Genomic DNA, 8,086 nt, shown 5'->3' with positions numbered 1-8,086 from the left:
GGTGGTGCTGCTGAGGGAAGAGCCAGTTGGCTCTGGTAGGAGGAAGAGGTGCATATGAGAAGCTGTGAATTACATTAGGGAATACAGGTTTCATGTTTGTCTAAAGGACTGGGGACAATTCAAAAGCCCAAAGAAACAAAGTTTTCAGACATCTGTGAAATAAAAGGTTTCAAGTCTGATAAGTTAAGTCTATGTTGTCTTTGTGACCCTAGTCAAGGAGTGAATCTTGGTCTCCAGGCCAAACTATCTGGGAAAGCAAATTAGGAATCCCTGGTGATGAGCATGGCTACAGGAAAGCGGAGTAGGTAGTGGGAGAAGGGTGTTCTGTATCTGTGTGGGGTGGTGTTGTGCACGCTAAAAGGATTTTCTAAGTTTTTGCAAATCAAGCTCTCCTTAGGTATAATGGATAGTCACATCAAAGAGTTTATTTCCAGAGATTCACAGGTTGTTGAAAAATGCCTGGCTGATAACCAAGGGATCAAAATGTCTGAGTCACAGGGATGGGATTTGTATGCGGTGCATATATAAGCTCTTAAAAACCCAGAAACTTAATCTCCCAATTACTTGGGTCAAAAACAGGAGAAAGAAGTCACGAATCATTTTCAGAACTAGAAAATCCTTAGATTATGCAGGCAGAACAGTAGGATTAAGATTTGCTTTCTGAAGTGTAACTACCACTTACCTAATTTATCCTAGGACATTTGCTAGTGGGCTATAGTAGCCAATTCCAGTATCAACAAAAATATACACATGAGATTTCCTGTTTTATAAAATATATTTTGTTGTAAAAAATAAGGGACAGTATTACATTAATAGATACTTATGAAGCCAGGCATTTATTTCCATATAAATACACCTTACTTAGTCAAGTAATCATTTAAACAACTTGTGTATGCTTTTAAAGTAAGAATCAAAATATTCTGCCCCAAAACTGAGGGTACCATTATTCTCATTACTCACCAGTTTGAAAGTGAATAATATTATACAACTCTTTTACAGACAGACCTTTTAAGAGAATACATTGTCTAACATGCACAAATATAAGACATTTAAATGAAGAAAAGAATGAATGGAATTCCTTTCACGCAATTATAGCACCATAATTAAAGACAGAATATATATTAATCATTTCCTTTAAAACCAAAAAGGAACTTTGAAATCCCACAGGTCATTAAGTTGGCAACTCATTAAAAACAAGACATTTCCCATGCAGCAGCACAAGTGTACTCCTTAGTTTCACAGAACCCAGTCCTGTAAAACTAAAACTTAGACTCATAAGAAAAAAACTGGCTATAAAAGTGCTGAATACAGTTAAATTTCCATCCTGCTTTTGTATTAAGCATACAAGTTTATGAGCAGATAATTTCCAAAATGTTTCATCAGTCAGTACCAGCATAGCAGATAGATACTGTTCACACAACTTTGCTTTGAAAAGAGAAAGAAACAAATATATTAGCAGATCATGTAATAATATCACATTTCCAGCTGAAGGGATCCATTTCCACTATTATCTTGTGAGTTCTTACTTTCTGTCACTGCAAGGAATAATGTCATCATATTCCAGCCTGAGCAATTTACCAGAGTCCTGAAACCTTACCCAGAAACCCTTTTCTCATGGGAACTTGTTTAGGGACTCTCCAAAGTCCTAATTATTTAAGTGTAGGGAGCCTCTGTGGTTACACTACCTACAAGAAAATTACAAAGGCTATTCACATATTGTTGGCCAAATCCCAGGTATGGTCAGGAAGACTCCTCTACTTGTTCATACGATTGCAGGAATTTATGTCAGTGATGGCCGTTTCTCGGATGTGTTTGGCATTGCTCACAGACAACAATGGTGAATTGAACTTGATGTTCACTGAGTTATTCTGGGGTTTTTCCTTGCAGGCAATTCTACAGAGGCAATCATTTTAAGTAGGATTTCATTAGAAGTACCGTGACATGTTTTGATTGTATTCACACTGGGTGAGGAATGTCCCTTTTCCCCAAGTTGAGGCTCTGAGTGCCCAGCTCAGAGGGGAAGGGGCTGTGGGAAGTGATGAGATTTTTTGTAGCTCAATTATTATTAGTCCTCCCCTGCCAGCGACACTGTGAGTTGGGAGGCAAGGACGTGGCAGGCAGAGTAAACCTATTGAAAAAACATGGACAGAGCAACTTTTCCATGGGGTCTGTGAAGTCGGATAGATCATCATGTCAGCCACCGTGCTGACTGACAGGGCTCACCTTGCCTCCCTGCCCAGTCTACCCAGTCTAGCAGGTTTAAAGGACTTTGCAGCTCCAGGGCAGCACACATCCCTCCTCCACAGTCTTTCATGGAGACTTTTTCACTGCCAGGATGAGGCGGGAAGAGGAATGCACTCTGAAGCAATACAAATCTCCAAGAAATGGAATTAATTTTCCCCACCTAGTTTTCAATGATAGATAGGGATGCTCAGCAATGTCATTAATTGCATGCCGCAGAAACTCTCATCCTAGTCCTTCACAGTCTGGCACTAAGACTTCTGATCATACTTTCCTCATGAGACATTTTCACAGTATACTCAATCTGATGGAGTGGGCTCACTCCCCACAGCCCTGTGCTCACACACTGCTTCCTTGAGGTGGGATTTAGATGTTGTGCAACCACAAGTTGAACCTGATCAAGCAGGAGACTCCACAGAAAACTAACCCATTGAAACAAGAAACAAAGCGTAATCATTGCCTCAAATCAGCAAACGGAGCCATCTCAATGTGCCCATGCTGGATTGGGTTCCCTGCACAGGAGGAGGTGGGACCACCGTTTTTGTGTCAGTCAGCAATCACATCAACTTAGTGTAATCTCAGTTCCCTGGCTAATGGTTTCTTTGAAGAGGTGAGAGGTTTAGGTTCCTTTCCACTTGCTGCAGATTTTCCAGGGAGGCTGGTGTCCATGTTCCCATTTTACTGAAATCATCAGCAAAAGCCCCATTGGTGCCAACGGGAAAGAATCTGAGTTCTCAGACAGCATTTCTTATAACTTAGATGAGCGAGGAAGAAGTGACTGACCTTCTTCCCTTGGAGTGGGAAACAGAAGAGAGTGAGATGTGACAAAAACAATTACAAATTAAATGCAGTTTTAAAAATAGACTATGAAATTGCTAGGGTTTCACCTTGACTATATTGGAAGATGAGATCTTTGACAGTGGCCATGCTGAAATTCGTGGAGATTCTCTTTGTATTGAGGGAAATTTGTATTCTGTCAGTTTGCTATCACCCAGATACATTTTCCTTGCTCCGTTTTGCCAATTTGAGTTTCCTTTTTGCATTCAGACAAAGATTTCTTTCTCTGTAAACGTTGCTTTTACTGCCTTAGGAACATTGCCAAGCTAGTGCCCTTTTTTATTCTTTGCAGCTAGGCTGGAGCTTTTAATTCATGATATTTAAATAACATTTCAGCTTGATCATTTAACTCTTTCCTAGCTCAGCTTACTTCCACATTCAGCTGCATAGTAGAGCTTACCTAGAATAGTGTTAAGGCTTCTTGAACCAAGCCCTCTCAGCATATTACTTCTGTTTGGAAAACATGTGTTTGGCTGTTGGGTTCTGTAAGAACTTGCTCCCTGCCAAATGGGAGCAGCATTTTGAGTTGAATCCATTAGAGTGAAATGCATTATACCCTACAGAGATAGGGCATGAAAAAGAAAAACATTGCACAGAAGGGAGATTAATGAAATTGCCAGTTCAGAGGCCATGGCTCATACTATGACTATTTAAATGAATGCTTACTAGTAAAGGAGTTCCGCTTGAAAAACAAGATTGGAAGGAAAAGAAACTGGGCTGAGGAGCATAAGTGCTTACAGAGTACTTTGTGACAATAAGACAGAACCTATAACAATTTTTTTTGACTTAGAAATTTCTGCGATTATCCTACACAACTGCAAGTGCAACATACTGCTTGCTGCATTCTCAGTGCTCTTTCCAAGGAGGGAGTGTTGTGTCTCAAAGTTGTGGTTATTTCTCTAGCTTTGTTTGGGGTTTATGTTCCTACTGTCATAACTGCAGAATCATTTTACTGGTCTGCTGGTATAGGCATCTTAATTCTGATTAAAAAAAACTCTGAATGAGAGTACGTGCTGGCCACTACCTGCTCTCCCTGATCAAGAGATCAGACTTGTCTTTTATAATTAACCATGGAGCCATTGCTTTTCTTTTCTCAGACTTTATGAGGTCATCTGTGATGAGTAAAGTATTTTTAAGTGGACTGCAGAGCACTCACTGATTGGATGATTTCTTTTTGGTTGATCAGCTGTGATACAAAGGTTTGTTATATTTTCACATTCTGTCTGCAATGGATTAAATAAAAAAAAATCCCCTCCCCTCCACAACGTGCAACTACCAAAGCCTTCAACAACCACCTTGTGAGAGGTGGCCATGCAGATAACTCTGTTCCCATGCACAGTCAGATCTTCTCTGTTACGAGGAATTTTCCATTATCTTGACAACTTTTTTATCTGGACCAACTAAAATTGAGTCAATTTAAAAGGGATGCATTTTTGAAGTGAGCCTTACTTCATTCAGTGCTTAAGCATTTAAATGGGTGCAGAGTTTGCATACCGGGTAACAAATCAACGAACAGTCTGCAGTAGTAATATTTGTGGAAGCTTTGGCTCTTTTTAAGGAATCAGCATCTTGGTTTTGCTTACATCACCAAGAATTTGCATTCATTTTGTATACAACTTTGCCATCGCATAGATACACATTTAAAACAATTTTGAATCAAAACATCAAAGCAAGTTTGAATTCCTGGAGGCATCTCAGCTTGATTTTATCTACACTAAACCATTTCACTGTGCTCTGAGTCTTAGCCATCACACACTTTACACCTTACACTATGGAGGTTCTCAGAGTTGCTGGAGTCCTATGGGGTTAAGACTTTCTCTTCTCATGCTCCTTGTTTACAGAAGTCGTTGCCATCTAATATTAGGAACTCAACATCTCTGCCAGTTCCTAGGCCCAATTTAAAAATGTTTGTTTTGAATCTGGTCTTTCATTACTGCTCATCTAGATTTTTGTATATGTGTAAGCCATGCATAAAATGGTCTCAACAAACCGCTCTATATTTTGAAAAGATATAATGGCATAATGGCATTTTCTGTTTTCACACAAATATTTTTCTGGGCCACTCAAAACAAGTGGTCTGAGTCTCTAAACTGAGCTGTTCTACTGGTTTGCGCTTCCTAAATTTTTTGTGCGAAGCCATTCCCTGTAGCTGCATCTTGCCGATACCCGTTCATTAGGAGGTACACGATCTGCTGTCCCTGAGCAAATAGTTAATAGTTTCTCCTCTGTAGTGCTAAATTCCAGTCTTTTCTGATCATCAACTTCAAATACCTTCAGGTCAAGGGTAAGATAGATATCAGAGGTTATAGAACATTTAAAGCGAAAGGACTGTGGGGACTTTAGAGAAAAAAGGCAACATGCAGGAAATGAAGGACAGAATGGCAGAAGGACAGAATTTGCCATTCGGTCAAGCTTCCCCCCCCCCCTCGCCTTTTTTCTTTCTCCTTGGGAAGGAGATGCAGGCTGACCAGCTTTCCTGTTCCTAGCGCGTTCCAGAACTACCTTACCCTTCGCGAAAAGGGAATTCCTCTTCCTTTTCGCCGCCTCTCGCTGCGCCAGACTTGCAGGCACGCAGGCAGGCAGGCGCCGCCGCGCCCCGCCCGCCGGCAGGGGGCGCCGCCGGGCAGCGCAGGGCAGCGCCGGGCAACGCGGGCAGCCGGCCCGCTCCGCTGCGCGCTGCCCGGGCCTCCCTGCCCGCCGCCGCCATGCGAAGGGCTCCGCGGGGCCGGGATCTTCGTGTAGGGGCCCCGGCCGGGCCTCTGGGCTGGGGCTCGGCGGTTCTGCGCTGACAGGGGAGGCCGCTGAAGTCATGGGCAAAAACAAGTCGAAGGGACGTGTCCTGCTCTCGTGTTTGAAATACCAAATGCGGAACGCACATGTACTTCAAGTAAATACAAATAAATCCTGCCATTGCTTGGGAGGCTTGGAGAACAACGAATTCCTTGCGAAAACAAACAACCCCCAAAAATACCCTGTTGGGCTAAGTGAATAGAGACATACCACAAATGGCTGGCTTGAGCGTCCTGGGGTGAATTATGAATATGAACTTGTTACAGAGGACGCCTGACCCTTTCCTCAGGCGAAATTGGTTTGAGAGCTGCTGTTAGCAACTTTGTTAGCTCTGTTTTGCTAAACTCTCCTAATATACATATTTTCTGAGCTGTGATCTAGCGTTATTCCCAGGGGTTCTCCAAGAAAGGAAGTGGAGAATGTTCTTTTCAAAAGCATGAAGTGGGAAAATGTTTAGAACTATTTATAGCTGCACTTAGGCTGTGGAAATCCCAGACATTATAAACTATTTATAGTTATTCTTTGGGTTAAAAGGGTGAAGTCAGAAATCTTATTGAAAAAGTTGCATATGCTTTTTATCCATCGGTTATATTAAATGGGACTTCTGAGCATGGGATGGGGCTAGCTGAGATTGAGGAAAACTAGGAGAAATTGGAAGACGAGGTAAAGACGCTAATTTGACGAAACACATGCGCCATGTTGTGAAAACAGGAAAGGGCTCCTGCGCAGAGCCCCGCGGTGGCCGAGGCTGCCCCTGAGAACCTGCCGACTTCACCCAGTGCCAAAGGGTGGTCGGGACCTGCACGCTTGCTCTTTGGTTGTGTCTGTTGACGGCAAGTCAGCATCTTCCACTGCCGGAGTGTGATTTGTACTGGCTGTTAGAGGAAACCCATGCCAGCTGCCACTATGTTAGAGCCATTATCTTTACCTGTTTTGGTGTGTCGAGTCTCTTTATTCTTTAAATCCTTGGAAGTCTGTGCATGAGCCCTTTCTTCAGTGAGCTCCCCAAGGCACCAGCAGGAGCTGGGTATCACTGGGTGCATTATTCTGCATGTTCTGGGCTGTGCTTTGTGGTGGAGTTCCCTCTGAAGCTCCAGCAGCCAGGATTGCCCACATGTGGATGGCAGCAGGCTGGGCTGCAGGGCTGGTTCCTTGGACCAGCTGGGGTGCCCCATCCTCACAGCACCTTGGTAACTGACTACATTTCAAAAATAGATAATCTATAAATCTTTTTGTGCTCTTGTCAAAATTGTCTGTAACAAGCCTGAATTTGCCATAGGAATTCAAGATCTCTGTAGGAATATCTCTTTTCCAATCTACTGATGGTTGAACGTCATCAGCAGATGCAAACTGACATCTAAACATAAATGTCCTGTACAACCTGAGAAAGACATTGACATGCAGCTCATTAGTACAAAAATATCATATAAAATAACACTGTTAATGTAACTAAACATTTAAGGGGAAGCTTTTCCTACTGTAACCTGGATAATGTCAAACATGAAATGACAGTGATGCATGCTTTCCCACTGCTGTGCTTCATTGATGAAGTTAGTGTGCAAAATCAACTATGTCTCTTTAAAAATCCCCAAGCCCAAACCTCATAAAGTATTACTATTATTATTTAAAAAAACCCTCTCAAATCTTCCAACGCTTTTTACTCTGCCTGACTAGAATATCTTTCAATTAGTATCACCGATAAATGTATTATTTCACGTATTGAAAGAGGCATCTTTTAGTATCTTCAGAAAAACTCACTTTTTGTTCTTTGAGTAGTGGATTTAAATGTCTCATTTCAAATGAGAGTTGTCTATTATTTTTGCTCTAAGCCAAGCTTCTCCTTGGTCCTGCCTAATGCTGAAATTTGTGTAAATGTCTTTAAACCTTGTATCATTTGCAGTTTACCAAGGTTTTAGGGTCAGCAAAGAGCTGCTGTGTGGTGATGCCATTAATCAGGTAGGTGATAACCTCCTACTTAAAATTGAGTTTTGCTTGCTAGTGCTTTTTTTGGGACAAGCCCTTGGGACAAGCGTGTTTGCACTGAGTGTCTAGATTGCCTTACCTTGTGCCTGCAATCTCTGTGTAGAGAAACATGGGGTGGATATGTGCATGTAGAAACTACCTGCCTGTTCTTCTGTTATCTTACCCTACTTCTCCCAACTTGGCTATATTTCAGTAGCGACCCACAGTGGAGTGGAAAAAGAGGTTTCTTGGGGTA

The sequence above is a fragment of the Phaethon aethereus genome (genome assembly GCF_964289735.1).
Source record: "Phaethon aethereus genome assembly, chromosome: 3".
Lineage (NCBI taxonomy): Eukaryota > Metazoa > Chordata > Aves > Phaethontiformes > Phaethontidae > Phaethon > Phaethon aethereus.
The sequence above is the reverse complement of the archived record's forward strand: the minus strand, read 5'-3'. Positions refer to the sequence as shown.